Here is a 16,263-nt window from a genome sequence, read left to right as displayed (position 1 = left end):
GGGAATTTGAGGCATTTAATTGGGCCCTGTAATAATCTAACTATTGAAAAGATCTCCTTTCTGAAGCCGCACCTCAGGTGTGACCATGCTGCCACCACCATGTCAGCTGATGGATGCTCTCCCCTAGTAATGAAGATGTGCTCTGTGGATAGATGCTCAATGCACAGAAAGGAGGTCTTCTTGTGAATCATTCTGCTGTATGTCTGCTCCTTATGACAGACTCTCAGTCAGATTTCTGCCTTCCAAACACATCTTAACCCATAGTTTTGCTTTCTCTGAAGAAAAATCGCAGTCCTGACATCTGATCAGTTTGTGGGGAGTTAGTTCTCATGGATGGCTTTTTCCAGGTGTCACTTTTACTCCTCAAAATACTATGTTAAAGTTGCAAAGGTTTCTTGAAAATCTGAAAAATACATGGCGATGTGTTCAGAGGAATAGCTAAGACGTAAAAGATGCTATATAAGTGTTTTAAAGGCACTGTTGTAGATTTCCTCCCCCCTAGATTTAAAGGAAATTAAGGTTATAAAATGTTAAATGATAAACTTGAGGGACTGCAATGGGGAATTGTTTATAAGTGAAATAATTATGTAGAAGCTGGATAGACTCTTGTGCCACAGTGCCATATACTTTAATGTTATTACCTTAATTTGCATTTCGTAAAAGTTCACCGAAACTAGTCTGATCTCATTTTTATTTGTTTCTCTACTGTTTCTCTTGAGTCTTTCAAATACCTAATTTTTACTTATTTGTTAATATTGCATCTTAAAGATGAGGAAATTGGGGCACAGAAAAATAGAAGTACTTGCCCAGGGTCATACAGCTGGTCAGTAGAAGAGCCAGGATTTTAATCCTAGCTACAGCTCCAGAGACCACGCTTTTAATTACTGCGACATCCTTTCCTGCTTGATATTTGACTGAACACCCTATGTAACTTTTTTTTTGTTGGTTTAATAATTAGCTAATAGTAATTGCATGTTTACTATGCATTAGGCTATATTGTTGGTGATAAGGATAACCTGAAAAAGTCCTCAAGTGATTGTTCCCACATATGACTGCATAGTAAATATTATTTCTTCAGAAATGAATTCCCAGTATTGTCTACAAGTCATAGTTAGAAGAAATAATAGAGACAATGGAACCAACTATAACTCATAGAGAGTAATTTCTGCAAAGGCCTAAGAAGAGGTCTTCACAGTACCCCCAGCCCAAACCCTTCAGTACTCGTATATCCAACTTAAATTGCTCTGACTGCATTTTGAGCCTATTTCATCTAGCCTTGTCCATAGGTAGAGACGGAAATAGTTGTCTACCATTTCCTCTGTATGGACATTTTGTATGTTTGAAAGTTATTATATTATATATTGTCACGTCTAATGTGCAAGTTGATTAAATTCAGTTACTTTGCCTTTTCCTATAAGTTTTATTTGCCAACTCCTAAAATGTATTTTAACAAAAGGTTTCTTTTAATATTTATGTTGAAATATAATGTCTGACATAACGTTTCTTTTTAAAAATCAATTGTTCACACTCAGAGAAATATATGAAACAAGTTTATTATCCATTTTAATGTTGGATTCCTTCTGTATTAAAAATGTTTTAATATATTAGAGGAGGAAAATACTAGGGTAATTTTATAAAAGGAAAAATGAATGAATAATTAGTTACAATACTATAATTTTAAAGAAGCAGGGCAATGCTACATGGTACATTGAAGCGTTTGTTTTATTCTTGTCCAGTGTCAGGGCAAAGTCATTGGCAGTTGTAATTGTCAAGTTCTCAGTGGTAGCTCTGATATCTTTCCAAGATGTTTCAGAAAAAACAATCATATTTATTTCAATGTCCAACCCAAGGATCTTAGTGTTACCTTATCTATGCAGATAAAGTTCAAAGCAAATCAAAATTTAAAAACCTCACAAAAATTAGTATTGTTTTATATATTTAATCAGAATTACTTATTTTAGGAACAGGAAACTTTTTTGGGGAGCATGTTTATGACAATTATATTACCTCTTGTATAATAAATAGCCCATTTTAAAGTAATGCAGAAGAAGGGCAACACATAAAGTTTTATCTTTATAAAAGACTTGATTTTCTGAGAGTCCACTGGAAATAATGAAGTAAAAAGAGATCTTTGGCTGCCAGCTTTTCAGCAACACTCCTAACACAGTGACACAGTGTTCCACGTACTCTAAAAGAAAAGAAGTGATTAGAGACTTGATGGATGATCCCCTCAATTCATTTCTTAAAGGAAAAAAAGTTCCCTCTCTTACAGCTAGAACCACATGAAGTGCTCAAATCCAGACGATCGGATAAATTCTTTATTGAAATGACAATGAAAGTAATTGCATTGTTAAGACTGTCAACATTTTTTTTTTTTAAATAACCCCTCTGGCAATCCAGACATACTAATATTAGTAACAAAGGGAAAGAACAGTTTTATAAACAATATCCTTTAAAATTCTCCAAATACAACATCACTGCATTGCGATTATGCTGTGACTAATAAAGAATGGATTTTTTGAGGTCCGTCAGGTAGTGTTTGAACAAATGTACCTTTTGTACTCATAGATTTGAAAAAAGGAAAAACATCTCAGTTGTTTACAAGGCTTGCCTCCTCATTTTCTATATATATATATATTTTTTTTGGTGTTAAAAAAGGCATAGTTAAGCCTGGTTAGCTAATTTTATATGCATACGGTTGGAAAGGATGAGGTTTTTTTATTATTATGGCCTGTTTAGACATATACGCCTATACGGGAATTTTAACTAGAATATAAATAAGATGTATGGAAAGGATAATTAATATAAACTAAGAATGATATTGCCTAAATAAACGATTATTTTATAAAATCTTTTTTTCTTTGTAATTTTATTTCAGGCATTAAAAAGGAAATGGCATAATAGAGCAATGACTGCAAATTATTCCTTTTGTTTGAATACCTCTGTCAGTCTTTCATGTTTGATATACGTGTTTTTGAAATGTAAGCCTATAGCCTAAGCTAAACCAAATAGTTCAAGAAGTAAGTTTTCTCTGGTGAAAGACTAAGGTAACAGTACACCTATTTCACCTTTCTTTGGTATAAATTCAGATTTTCTTTTTGAAGTTAAGTCCTTCCTTGCTACATTTTGATTTGGCACATATAACTAACACTGAAAGTGTAATTGTTTATGACCAAACTGTGGACTTCTTCATTTGTGTAAATTGTGGATGATTTCTAAGCTTGGAACACAGGTACTCTGAATTCCCTATCAAAAACAAAATCTTATTTACAGAGGAAAAAATTAAAGATGATCCTTTTTTTTAACGGAATGAAAGGAATTAGAAACAATGTTATATATAAAACATAATCTGTGATAACTTTTAGTGTTTGGAAAGCTTTCTTAGTGAAAAAATAAAATTTTCCTCTATGTAATCTTCACATTAAAGAGCAAAAGCTGGCCGTGATACTGTCTTAATCTCCTTTTTTCGTGCCCATGTTATACAAAGTTAGGGGATTGACTTAAATTTCCTTTTCTTAACCTCTATCTTGATGGCCATAATCGTTATTCATATTTTCTTCCCTGTTTGTTCAAAAATTGTTCTGTGTTATAAATTTCAAAATGTTCCTGTTTCCTTAGGGCAAGTTGTGCTATTTTACATCTTTATGAGAACTATGATTCGAAATTGTTCTTGACACACTCTATGAAAAATATGCAATTTATTGTAATCTAATGAATTAAATGTTGATAAACCATTCGACTCAGTAGCATTTTTACTGAAAAATTCAGTGGATAAATGATGCCTCCTGCTACTTTAAAGTACATCAAAACCAGAGCTGGGATTGAACTAAGTTAGTGAACCCTCTCTTTTTTTTTTCCTCATACATCCCATTCAATGTGTGATCAGGAAGGCCTCCACGGGCTGAGACACATTTGGCTTCTGTCTTGGAAAACTTGGTTTGCTCTAGCGATGCCCTGAACTTTTCAATTTTGATACCTGTGTTAGTCTGTTTTCCTGCTCCTGATAAAGATATATCTGAGACTGGGAAATTTACAAAAGAAAGAGGTTGGGTGGTTCCAAGATGGCTGAATAGGAACAGCTCCAGTCTACAGCTCCCAGCATGAGCAACACAGAAGACGGGTGGTTTGTGCATTTCCAACTGAGGAACGCAGCTCCTCACCAGCAATGGAACAAAGCTGGATGGAGAATCACATTGATGAGTTGAGAGAAGAAGACTTCAGATGACCAAACTTCCCCAAGCTAAAGGAGGAAGTTCGAACCCATCGCAAAGAGGTTAAAAACCTTGAAAAAAGATTAGACGAATGGCTAACTAGAATAACCAATGTAGAGAAGTCCTTAAATGACCTGATGGAGCTGAAAACCGTAGCACGAGAACTACGTGACGAATGCACAAGCTTCAGTAGCTGATTTGATCAACTGGAAGAAAGGGTATCAGTGATTGAAGATCAAATGAATGAAATGAAGTGAGAAGAGAAGTTTAGAGAAAAAAGAATAAAAAGAAATGAACAAAGCCTCCAAGAAATATAGGATTATGAGAAAAGACCAAATCTACATCTGATCCGTGTACATGAAAGTGACGGGGAGAATGGAACCAAGTTGGAAAACACTCTGCAGGATATTATCCAGGAGAACTTCCCCAACCTAGCAAGGCAGGCCAACATTCAAATTCAGGAAACACAGAGAATGCCACAAAGATACTCCTCGAGAAGAGCAACTCCAAGACACATAATTGTCAGATTCACCAAAGTTGAAATGAAGGAAAAAATGTTAAGGGCAGCCAGAGAGAAAGGTCGGGTTACCCACAAAGGGAAGCCCATCAGACTAACAGCTGATCTCTCAGCAGAAACTACAAACCAGAAGGGAGTAGGGGCCAATATTCAACATTCTGAAAGAAAAGAATTTTCAACCCAGAATTTCATATCCAACCAAACTAAGCTTCATAAGTGAAGGAGAAATAAAATCCTTTACAGACAAGCAAATGCTGAGAGATTTTGTCACCACCAGGCCTGCCCTACAAGAGCTCCTGAAGGAAGCACTAAACATGGAAAGGAATAACTGCTACCAGCTACTGCAAAAACATGTCAAATTTTAAAGACCATTGATGCTAGGAAGAAACTGCATCAACTAACGAGCAAAATAACCAGCTAACATCATAATGACAGTATCAAATTCATACATAACAATATTAACCTTCAATGTAAATGAGCTAAATACTGCAATTAAAAGACACAGACTGGCAAATTGGATAAAGAGTCAAGACCCATCAGTGTCTTTCCTGTATTCAGGAAACCCATCTCACTTGCAGAGACACACATCATAAGCTCAAAATAAAGGGATGGAGGAAGATCTACCAAGCAAATGGAAAGCAAAAAAAGGCAGGGATTGCAATCCTAGTCTCTGATAAAACAGACTTTAAACCAACAAAGATCAAAAGAGACAAAGAAGGCCATTACATAATAGTAAAGGGATCAATTCAACAAGAAGAGCTAACTATCCTAAATATATATGCACCCAATACAGGAGCACCCAGATTCATAAAACAAGTCCTTAGAGACCTGCAAAGAGACTTAGACTCCCACACAAAAATAATGCGAGACTTTAACACCCCACGGTCAACATTAGATGATCAATGAGACAGAAAGTTAACAAGGATATCCAAGAATTGAACTCAGCTCTGCACCAAGCAGACCTAATAGACATCTATAGAACTCTCCACTCCAAATCAACAGAATATACATTCTTCTCAGCACCACATCGCACTTATTCCAAAATTGACCACATAGTTGGAAGGAAAGCACTCCTCAGCAAATGTAAAAGAACAGAAATTATGACAAACGGTCTCTCAGACCACAGTGCAATCAAACTAGAACTCAGGATGAAGAAACTCACTCAAAACCGCTCAACTACATGGAAACTGAACAACCTGCTCCTGAATGACTACTGGGTATGTAATGAAATGAAGGCAGAAATAAAGATGATCTTTGAAACCAATGAGAACAAAGACACAACATAGCAGAATCTCTGGGACACATTTAAAGCAATGTGTAGAGGGAAATTTATAGCACTAAATGCCCACAAGAGAAAGCAGGAAAGATCTAAAATCGACACCCTAACATCACAATTAAAAGAACTAGAGAAGCAAGAGCAAACACATTCAAAAGCTAGCAGAAGGCAAGAAATAACTAAGATCAGAGCAGAACTGAAGGAGATAGAGACACAAAAAACCCTTCAAAAAATCAATGAATCCAGGAGCTGTTTTTCTGAAAAGTTCAACAAAATTGATAAGACTGCTAGCAAGACTAATAAAGAAGAAAACAGAGAAGAATCAAATAGATGCAATAAAAAAAATGATAAAGGGGATATCACCACCGATCCCACAGAAATACAAATTACCATCAGAGAATACTATAAACACCTATACGTAAGTAAACTAGAAAATCTAGAAGAAATGAATAAATTTCTGGACACATACACCCTCCCAAGACTAAACAAGGAAGAAGTTGAATCTCTGAATAGACCAATAACAGGCTCTGAAATTGAGGCAATAATTAATAGCTTACCAACCAAAAAAAGTCCAGGACCAGATGGATTCACAGCCGAATTCTACCAGAGGTACAAGGAGGAGCTGGTCCCATCCTTCTGAAACTATTCCAATCAGCAGAAAAAGAGGGAATCCTCCCTAACTCATTTTATGAGGCCAGCATCATCCTGATACTAAAGCCTGGCAGAGACACAACAACAAAAAAGAGAATTTTAGACCAATATCCCTGATGAACATCGAGGCAAAAATCCTCAATAAAATACTGGCAAACAGAATCCAGCAGCACATCAAAAAGCTTATCCACCATGATCAAGTGGGCTTCATCCCTGGGATGCAAGGCTGGTTCAACAAACGCAAATCGAAAAATGTAATCCAGCATATAAGCAGAACCAAAGACAAAAACCACATGATTATCTCAATAGATGCAGAAAAGGCCTTTGACAAAATTCAACAGCCCTTCATGCTAAAAACTCTCAATTAATTAGGTATTGATGGGACGTATCTCAAAATAATAAGAGCTATCTATGACAAACCCACAGCCAATATCATACTGAATGGGCAAAAACTGGAAGCATTGCCTTTGAAAACTGGCACAAGACAGGGATGCCCTCTCTCACCATTCCTATTCAGCATCGTGTTGGAAGTTCTGGCCAGCGTAATCAGGCAGGAGAAAGAAACAAAGGGTATTCAATTAGAAAAAGAGGAAGTCAAATTGTCCCTGTTTGCAGATGACATGATTGTATATCTAGAAAATCCCAATGTCGCAGCCCAAAATCTCCTTAAGCTGATAAGCAACTTCAGCAAAGTCTCAGGATACAAAATCAATGTGCAAAAATCACAAGCATTCTTATACACGAATAACAGACAAACAGACAGCCAAATCATGAGTGAACTCCCTTTCACAATTGCTTCAAAGCAAACAAAATACCTAGGAATCCAACTTACAAGGGATGTGAAGGACCTATTCAAGGAGGACTACAAACCACTGCTCAATGAAATAAAAGAGGATACAAACAAATAGAAGAACATTCCATGCTCATGGATAGGAAGAATCAATATCATGAAAATGGCCATACTGCCCAAGGTAATTTATAGATTCAATGCCATCCCCATCAAGCTATCAATGACTTTCTTCACAGAATTGTAAAAAACTACTTTAAAGTTCATATGGAACTAAAAAAGAGCCCATATTGCCAAGTCAATCCTAAGCCAAAAGAACAAAGCTGGAGGCATCACGTTACCTGGTTTCAAACTATACTACAAGGCTACAGTAACCAAGACAGCATGATACTGGTACCAAAACAGTGATATAGACCAATGGAACAGAACAGAGACTTCAGAAATAATACCACATGTCTACAACCACCTGATCTTTGACAAACCTGACAAAAACAAGAAATGGGGAAAGGATTCCCTATTTAACAAATGGTGCTGGGAAAACTGGCTAGCCATATGTAGAAAGCTGAAACTGGATCCCTTCCTTACACTTTATACAAAAATTAATTCAAGATGGATTAAAGACTTAAATGTTAGACCTAAAACCATAAAAACCCTAGAAGAAAACCTAGGCAATACCATTCAGGACATAGGTATGGGCAAGGACTTCATGTCTGAAACACCAAAAGCAATGGCAACAAAAGCTAAAATTGACAAATGGGATCTAATTAAACTAAAGAGCTTCTGCACAGCAAAAGAAACTACCATCAGAGTGAACAGGCAACCTACAGAATGGGAGAAAATTTTTGCAACCCACTCATCTGACAAAGGGCTAATATCCAGAATCTACAAAGAACTCAAACAAATTTACAAGAAAAAAACAAACAACCTCATCACAAAGTGGGCAAAGGATATGAACAGACACTTCTCAAAAGAAGACATTTATGCAGCCAACAGACACATGAAAAAATGCTCATCATCACTGGCCATCAGAGAAATGCACATCAAAACCACAATGAGATACTACCTCACACCAGTTAGAATGGCGATCATTAAAAAGTCAGGAAACAACAGATGCTGGAGAGGATGTGGAGAAATAGGAACACTTTTACACTGTTGGTGGGACTGTAAACTAGTTCAACCATTGTGGAAGACAGTGTGGCAATTCCTCAGGGATCTAGAACTAGAAATACCATTTGACCCAGCCATCCCATTACTTGGTATATACCCAAAGGATTATAAGTCATGCTGCTATAAAGACACATGCACATGTATGTTTACTGCGGCACTATTCACAATAGCAAAGACTTGGAACCAACCCAAATGTCCATCAATGATAGACTGGATTAAGAAAATGTGGCATATATACACCATGGAATACTATGCAGCCATAAAAAATGATGAGTTCATGTCCTTTGCAGGGACATGGATGAAGCTGGAAACCATCATTCTCAGCAAACTATCATAAGGACAAAAAACCAAACACCATATGTTCTCACTCATAGGTGGGAATTGAACAATGAGAACACTTGGACACAGGAAGGGGAACATCACACACCGGGGCCTGTTGTGAGGTGGGGGACAGGGGGAGGGATAGCATTAGGAGATGTACCTAATGTAAATGACGAGTTAATGGGTGCAGCATACCAACATGGCACATGTATACATGTGTAACAAACCTGCATGTTGTGCACATGTACCCTAGAACTTAAAGTATAATAATAATAATAATAAAAAAAAAGAGGTTTAATGAACACACAGTTTCATGTGGCAGAGGAGGCGTCACAATCACGGTGGAAGGTAAAAGGCATGACTCACACGGTGGCAGACAAGAGAAGAGAGCATGTGCAGGGAAACTGCCCTTTATAAAACCATTAGATCTTATGAGACTTAGTCACTATCATGAGAATAGCATGGAAAATACCCACCCTGTGATTCAAATATCTCCCACCAAGTCCCTCCCACAACATATGGGAATTATGGGGGCTAGAATTCAAGAGGAGATTTGGGTGGAGACACATCCAAACCATATCATTCTTTCCCTGGCCCCTCCCAAATCTCATTTCCTCACATTTCAAAACCAATTATGCCTTCCCAACAGTTCCCCAAAGTCTTAACTCATTTCAACATTAACTTGAAAGTCCACAGTCCAAAGTCTCATCTGAGACAAGGCAAGTCCCTTCTGCCTATGAGCCTGTAAATTCAAAACCAAGTTAGTTACTTCACGGATACAAGGACGGTACAGGCATTGGGTAAATACAGCCATTCCAAATGGGAAAAATTGGCCAAAACAAAGGGGCTAAAGGCCCCATGGAAGTCCAAAATCCGACAGGGCAGTAAAATCTTAAAGCTCCAAAATGATCTCCTTTGACTTCATGTCTCACAACCAGGTCACACTGATGCAAGAGATGGGACCCCATGGGATGGGATCCCAAGGTAGCACCCCATTGGGGACCCTGTGTGGGGGCACCCCCACCACATTTCCCTTCTACTCTTCCCCACCACAGGTTCTCCATGAGCACCCCGCCCCTACAGCAAACATCTGCCTGGACACCTAGGCGTTTCCATACATCCTCTGAAACCTAGGGAGGTTCACAAACCTCAATTCTTGACTTCTGTGCACTGCAGGCTCAACACCACAGGGAAGCTGCCAAGGCTTCGGGCTTGCACCCTCTGAAGCCATGGCCTGAACTGCATCTTGGCCCCTTTTATTCATGGCTTGAGTGGCTGGGGCACAGGGCACCAAGTCCATAGACTGCACACAACAGAGGGATCCTGGGTCCAGACTATGAAATCGTTTTTTTTCTCCTAGCCCTCTGGGCCTGTGATGGGAGAGGCTGCTGCAAATTTCTGTGACATGCCCTGGAGACATTCTCCCCATGGTCTTGGTGATTAACATTCAGCTCTTCGTTACTTACGCAAATTTCTGCAGCTGGCTTGAATTTCTCCTCAGAAAATGGGATTTTCTTGTTTATCACATTGTCAGGCTGCAAGTTTTCCAAACTTTTATGCTCTGTTTCCCTTTTAAAACTGAATGCCTTTAACAGCACTCAAGTCACCTCTTGAATGCTCTCTGCTGCTTAGAAATTTCTTCAGCTAGATACTCTAAATCATCTCTCTCAAGTTCAAAGTTCCACAGATCTCTAGGGTAGCGGCAACATGCCACAGTCTCTTTGCTAAAACATAACAAGAATCACCTGTGCTCCAGTTCCCAACAAGTTCCTCATCTCCATTTGAGACCACTTCAGCCTGGATTTCATTGTCCATATCATTATCAGCATTTTGGTCAAAGCCATTTAACAAGCCTCTAGGGAGTTCCAAACTTTCCCACATTTTCCTGTCTTCTGAGCCCTCCAAACTGTTCCAACTTCTGCCTATTATCCAGTTCCAAAGTCGCTTCCACATTTTCAGGTATCTTTACAGCAGCACCTCGCTCTTGGTACCAATTTACTGTATTAGTCCATTTTCCCACTGCTAATAAAGACATATCTGAGACTGGGCAATTTATAAAAGGAAGAGGTTTAATAGACTCGTAGTTCCATGTGTCTGGTGGGGGCCTCACAATCATGGTGGAAGGTGAAAGGCATGTCTCATATGGTGGCAGACAAGAGAAGAGACCTTGTGCAGAGGAACTCCCCTTTATAAAACCATCAGATCTCATGAGACTTACACTATCATGAGAATGGCACGGTAAAGACCTTCCCCCATGATGAAATTATCTCCCACCAGGTCCCTCCCAAAACACCTGGGAATTATGGAAGCTAAAAATCAAGATGAGATTTAGGTGGGGACATAGCCAAACCATATCAATACTGAAGGAAAGGGCAGTGGGTATCGAGAGTTCAAAGACCTGGTTTCTTCTCTTATCTGTCACCTCCAGTGCTAGAAATTTGAGCAACCCCTCCAGTGTCTCTCCCTAGATGTCAGTATTTGTGAAGTGAGAGTGTTAGGCCCTTCAGGCATTTTTTTTCAATTGAAAATGCAATATCTGTGACTCTGTGACAGTCCTGTCTGTAACTCTACTAGCCATCTTGAAAAATAACAAAATTATCACTGTGTGCACTCTGGAGTTCTTCTGAATGGCTAGACCTAAAGTTTAATCTTTTGGATGATCCGTATGACTATAGTGAATTTAGCTTAATTAGAGGGTCAGCTCCTAAGATAACAAATGCTACAATAAGCTCCAATTGTGGCGAATTTCTGTAACTTGAAGAATATCATTCAATTTTCTTTGAAACATTAGACCCTTGTGAATTTGTTCTATTCATTGAATTTGGTCCTATTACTTCATCCAATAATTGAATTAAACCTGCTTTAAAATAGTATTAATTGAAGTTTACAAAAATGTATTTTTATATTTAAGTTCTACTGAGAGAAAGAAAACCTACTCCTATATCTACTTTAAATTACATTTGACATCCTAGTCATGAATGATAATATCATAAAGGTTAAATTTTAAAATACCACTTTGGTAGTATTATGGAGGATAAAGTGGAAAATAACCAGAATGTAGTGGTTAGCAGGCAATTTCTATCACACAAGAAAGAAGTATTAGAATTCTTGAAGGAGGACTTGTTGAAGTGATTGACAAGAAAGGGAGATATGTGTGGAAATGTTAAGAAAGCAGAAGAGCCAAATTAGATCTGGCATGAAAGAAACATGACATATACAATGACTTTCTGATATTTGGTTTAAAAGACCAGATGAATTCTTGTGCCCCAAATGAGATTTAAGATAAAAAATATCTATTTTGAGTTAAAGTTGTACACTTGGAAAATACATGTGTGGCTAAGTGAATGCTTCATTAAAGAAAAATCAGTTTTTTTTTAATTTTTACTAGAAAATGAAATGCAGATGTAGAAAAGCACACATATGTGTAGCTCAATGAGATATTTTAGGGTGAACAACCTTGTAACTACCACTCTAGTCAATAAATAAAAATTTGCCAGCTACCTAGAGGTCTCTCCATAATTCCTATAACATTTCCAACCTTCTCACTCCTCCCAAAAGTGATAACTATTCTGACTATTTTAGTTATCACCCCCTATATTTCTTTATAATGTTACATCCATGTGAGGATTCCTATGTAACATAATTTAGTAGTACTAAAATTTTGCTATTTTTAAGCCTTTTATAGTCTGCTGAAAAACAATGCATATTTGACCTGTAGAGAATATCTCATAATCTGAATTTTATAGGCAGCACAATCATGTCTACATTATCTCTTTTTTGTGATATTATCAGAAGTGGTTCTAATGCATCAATTCATTAATTCACTGTGGAATTTCCTCTATTATTTCTATTAATTTATTAATTGAATGCTTTTATGAAGAGACACATCCCCTCATCTTGTACTTGGTTAACCAATGGAAAATTCAAATTGGAAAGGCATGATAAATGCTTGACTCTGTCCTGCTTTATATCCATATTCAAGAGAATTAATTGGTTGCCTGTTATCCTTCAACATTTACCAATTAGTTTTTAAGTGTATTATTATGAAATATTTTGTTCTATCACTAGCCACTAAAAGCCTCTACAAATTGGCTTTTGAATCATTTTGACATGATTATTATGGCCTTGGATGGCTTCCTTGATGTCTGATATGCAGTCAGACATACTAGTTTCATTTTCCACATTCCCTGCTCCAGTCCTGAAATCAGCCATATCCCCACAGAGCCTCACTTTCTTTTAGAGATAAGTGATCATTTAAGACTATAATCTGGGATTTAAGTGTGCTCATTTCAGCTGGACTGTATTACATAACTATGTAGTCAGCAAAATATAAAAATTAGCGTTTCAATAGCATGATTGATATTGATAATTCCAATTCAAATGCAGGTTTCGTGTTTTCCTTTTTTTTCTTTTTAGCTTAACCTCTTCTACATTCCATCTATATTTCTCCAACTCTAAAAACCCTTATTCTCAAGATCACAAACAATGATAATTACTCACTTGTTTTATACAGCATTAGACACACAATAATCTTGGAATAATAATATGAATATTCCACTGCTAATATAATTAATAAGAACAGTCAAAAGTGTTTTTTCATAAAAGATCTCCTCCTTTATGCCATCATTTTAAAATATCAGAGCACATAGCTATTCAAACAATACTCTTTCCACGACAACCTTCATTTTGTTTTATATCTATCAAGATCCATAAGTTTAGTGCTCGCCGCTCACCCTTATAGTGATATTTTCTATGCATCTTAGTTGTCTGAAGTTCATCCTTTAGTAAATTCCCTATGAAGGGCTCAAGGGAACAACATTTTTTAAGTTCTTTCATATTGATAATAGTTTGAACTCAGTTTTGCTGAGTTTAAAATCTTTATTTGTTTTCGTTGCATATCTTGAATATACTATATCTTTCATTTACTTCTGTTTTCTTTGGGGTTAAATGTCATTGTCAAAGAGACTAATGATAAACTAGTTGTTTCTCCTTGATTAATTAATTAACCTAATATCAAAAAGTTGTCCTTTTTCTTTGAAGCCCCGTATGTGTTGGCATTGGTTATTTTGGGACCATAGTCTTATGTATGTGAAGTGATATGTTCTTTGTTGTTGTTGTTGAGATGGAGTTTAACTCTTTTTTGCCCAGTATGGAGTACAATGGAGTGATCTTGGCTCACTGCAACCTCTGCCTCCAGGGTTCAAGCGATTCTCCTACCTCAGCCTCCCAAGTAGCTGGGATTGCAGGTGCGTGCCACACCCGGCTAATTTTGTATTTTTAGTAAAGACGGGTTTCACCATGTTGGCCAGGCTGGTTTCGAACTCCTGACCTCAGGTGATCTGCCCACCTCCGCCTCCCAAAGTGCTGGGATTACAGGCATGAGCCACTGTGCCCGGCCGATATGCTCTCTTAATATGTAATTTAAAACTCTTCTTTATATTAGGAAGTTTTCCTGAATTGAAACTTTTGGTGCTGTTTTCTTTTTCATTTATTCCTCTTCCATCCTTTGGGCTGTTATTGTCTATTGAAAATTCTTCCTTTGCCTATCTTCAATAGTTGTCACTTTCTAATGTTTTTAACCTCTTCTTTCATTTACTTTGATTTTTTAAAAGGTTCCACTTTTTTACCTTTTATTAATGTTAAGGTGTTACCTATTTTATGTTTCTCTAATTTATTCTTTATTTCTGAAAAGTTGGATTTTTTTTTAACTTCTTCTTCCTGAGTTCTCTTAATATACTTCTCAGGTTTTCATTCGTGTCATTCTTGAATAGCTTTTTTTAATCTTAAGTCATTTTAATTTTACTTTAGGTCATTTTGAATGACCTATAGTATTTTATAGTTTGTCTATACAGTATCTTTTTCTTATACTTTCATATAAAAACTTTGTATGGAATTTGACCTCAATATTTTTATATCTTATTTTGATGTAAAATTATTTTTGCTTCTAAACTTTTGGAAGGTGGTCTGTTTCTAGGAGATTTTCTAAATTTCTCTCACTTCCTTTTTTTGTTTTCATGTAATGTCAACACTGTAGTAGCTTGCTTTCTGATTTCCTGGTTTTGGTTTTTTCTCCACTTTTCTCTGAAACTTCACTTAACCTTTATCTCTATTGCAATTATTTTAGTCAATTTTTATTTCAAGTAGGTAGTTTCTCTTATGCCTAGGAAACCTAACTTGCTTATTTTGAGGTTTTCCAGGGGCCAAACTGCACTTTTTCATGTTATCTTACTGTGGACTTCTCAACTCACTTCATACTGGATTTGGCAAAAGCACTCCCAGTTCTGCTGCTGTCTTCAAATTGGAATGCTGTGACAAGACACCTTGTTGCTTTTTCTGCTTTGTCCTGCAGAAAGGCTGCTGTCATGTGATTCTTGTGGTTGTTGATGGTTGGTTCTCAGTCATTTGTATTTTGAAGTTTGTAGGAATACCTTGCCTTCTCAATTTGCTGTAAATGTTGCTTATAAGTTTTGGGCATATGATCTAGTTGTTTTGTGTGCTTTACTATCCAGCTGCTCTCTGCATGTTTATGAGACTCAAAAACTATATTGCCATAGCCATCCTTTCATAATGTCCTCCCTCCCTTTCCTTTTTGATTGCATGCAACAGTGTTTAAGAGAACTGACTCTGCAACTGGGGTTATCTGGGTTCAAATTCCATCTCTACTACTTATATTATATTCAGTGTTATTTTGGTGCATTTCTCAACACTAGAATTGTGATTAGAATATAATTTATTGTTAATAAGATTAAATGAGTTAATATTATTGAAGCACTTACAATTATGCCTGGTACATGGCGAGTGCAACAAAGGTGTTTGTTAAATAAATTAAACTGAGGTTTGATATATATGAGTCATTTAAAATTCAATTAGTATACCATTCAAAAGCATAGGAAAATACCATCAATAATATTCTTGTATTATCTTGCTCAAAAAATTATAAATCATGTTCTAATTGGTTAGATACATAAGGTTATTTTGTATAAGGAAAAGACCACTGAGTCAATGAATGGTCAGGTAAATAAACTTACTAATAATTAAACACAACAGTGTAAGATGGTATAATTAATTTAAAACAATAAATTTACCATAATGTTATTGCAACAAAGACCTAATTTGGTTACTTATGTTTTCGAGTATTAATCCCGAAAATAATTGTCAGTGTTCCTGATGTTAATTAGATATTGACTTCAAGATAAGACAAGGAACTTTCAAGATATCTTCTGTCTTCATGATTCAAGATGTCACATTTCAATGGCTCCTTGACAATTTCATCTTTAATATTCACTGTGCAGAAAACAAAATCAACAGTTGCCTATTTTCAATGACCCACAGC

General features: G+C 36.6%; 1 long non-coding RNA gene across 1 annotated transcript in view; it reads right to left on the bottom strand.

Annotated features, from left to right (window-relative positions):
* Window positions 1–235: 235 nt before the first annotated feature.
* LOC129059064 (uncharacterized) overlaps window positions 236–16,263 on the bottom strand; it is a 251,055-nt gene continuing 235,027 nt past the window's right edge. Inside the window, exon 4 of the long non-coding RNA XR_008524697.1 lies at window positions 236–403. This is a non-coding gene — a long non-coding RNA (uncharacterized LOC129059064). The remainder of the gene's footprint in view (window positions 404–16,263) is intronic.

This window comes from Pongo abelii, chromosome 3 (assembly GCF_028885655.2).
Source record: "Pongo abelii isolate AG06213 chromosome 3, NHGRI_mPonAbe1-v2.0_pri, whole genome shotgun sequence".
NCBI classification, from domain to species: Eukaryota; Metazoa; Chordata; class Mammalia; order Primates; family Hominidae; genus Pongo; species Pongo abelii.
This window is presented reverse-complemented; position numbering and strand designations above follow the sequence as displayed.